Raw genomic sequence first — 1,705 nt, forward strand, 5'->3', positions numbered from 1 at the left:
GCCATTCTCATCCAAATCGCAATCTCTAGTGAGGTGAGGTCCATTGCAGTTTTCACAACCCACCCGTATAGCATGGATAGTTTGATCCATTTTGTCCATTCTCTTATCCATGGTTTTTAACATGGCCATGACCGCGGATAAATCTTCAGTAGCAGCGTACGCGGCTCCCCTCGTGACATCTATCCTAGGGTTGTGGTATTCTCTAGAGTGTTTAGAGAATTCTTCAATCAATTCTTTAATCACCGGGGGTGGCTTCTTTGTAAGTGGGCCTTGTGACTCTAGCAACTGTTGGGTCGTGACATTGACTCCATCATAGAAGATGGAAACTTCTTGCTGGCTGTTTAGATCATGGTGTGGGCAATTTCTTAGCAGACTTTTGTACCTCTCCCATGCTTCATATAAAGACTCTCCAGCTTGTTGTTCAAAGTTTGCAATGGCCTTCTTCAGTTTGGCTATCTTGGATGGTGGGCAAAAGTGATCAATAAATTCTTCCTTCATTCTGGCCCATGTAGTGACTGATCCGGGGGGAAGTGACTTGAGCCAGTCTTTAGCAGCACCCTTGAAGGTTACCAGAAGCATACGAAGTAGTTGAGTTTCGCGGGTTACATTTGGAATGTTGAAGTAATCAGCAACATCATTTACTTCATCTAAGTGTTTGTAGGCATCTTCATGATCTTTCCCATAGAAAGGTATTTCCTTGAGTGAAGCTAGGATATGACCTTTTAGCTCGAAGGTGGCAGTCGCGGGAATTGCGGGTTGCACAAGTCCCGGGCCATGGACGTCGCGCATCCTCTTCTTCCATTCTCCCATGGGGATTTCATCAATGTTAGCCATAGTGAACGCTAACTCTTCCTCCGATTCGGTTTCTTGCTCGTACGTTGCCTCCTCTTCTTCCTCGGTCTCGTATCCAATATCTTCTTGAATTGGCTCCTCAATTATCAAAGAAGCGCTAGAAGCTCCTGATTTACCGCTCTTCTTTTTCCCAAAAACAGTCTTCCCGTTATCCTCACTTTATGTCCCTAAAACATCTAACACAAGGGACCTAGTTTAAGGGACTTTCATTGGGGTGAAAACACATGCTTCGGGGGTTCCTCAGCAATTCATGTCAAATAAGGCAACCATGTAGGGGATGGAGTAATGTTGGTGAGCACACAGTTCAAATAAACACCTATTCCCGTTATACTCTACTAGATGACTGGATCATCAATAACTTCTATATCGAAGCCTCTCATTATTTTATTTGGTCACACAGCAATGATTACATCTACCCATGTTTTACCCAACATGTTTTGTAGATATAAAATACATATACAATTTAAATCATTTAAAACATGTATAAAATTGTTCATCCAGCATAGATAGCAAGTATACAGATAATATGCACACACAACACGTAAAATACTTCATATCTATATGTAAGTTGAAAGTAACTATGCACTCACTTGGTAAGGTGTTGATTCTGAACTCAGACAGCGCTTCGCTTCAAAAAAAAAAAATTCCTTTGACGAAACCTAGTATTATTACCATTACTGTTTAGTCTATTATTCGCCGAGACTAATTAATAGTCTAGTTATTATTACTATTATATAAGCGTTAAACAATACTTATATAACCCATAATAATAGCCCAAGTACTTATTATAAGTTCCTAATAATGTTACTAAAATTTAATAAAAGCTATATTAAAAATAGCGTAGGCGTAGCTC

At 40.1% G+C, this 1,705-nt stretch overlaps 1 non-coding gene across 1 annotated transcript; it reads left to right on the top strand.

Moving 5' to 3' along the window:
- Window positions 1-343: 343 nt before the first annotated feature.
- LOC145003593 (small nucleolar RNA R71) lies at window positions 344-450 on the top strand. The gene has a single exon (XR_013662047.1). It is a non-coding gene; the product is annotated as a small nucleolar RNA R71 (small nucleolar RNA).
- Window positions 451-1,705: the final 1,255 nt, after the last annotated feature.

The sequence above is a fragment of the Lactuca saligna genome, chromosome 6 (assembly GCF_052625555.1).
Source record: "Lactuca saligna cultivar CGN05327 chromosome 6, ASM5262555v1, whole genome shotgun sequence".
Lineage (NCBI taxonomy): Eukaryota > Viridiplantae > Streptophyta > Magnoliopsida > Asterales > Asteraceae > Lactuca > Lactuca saligna.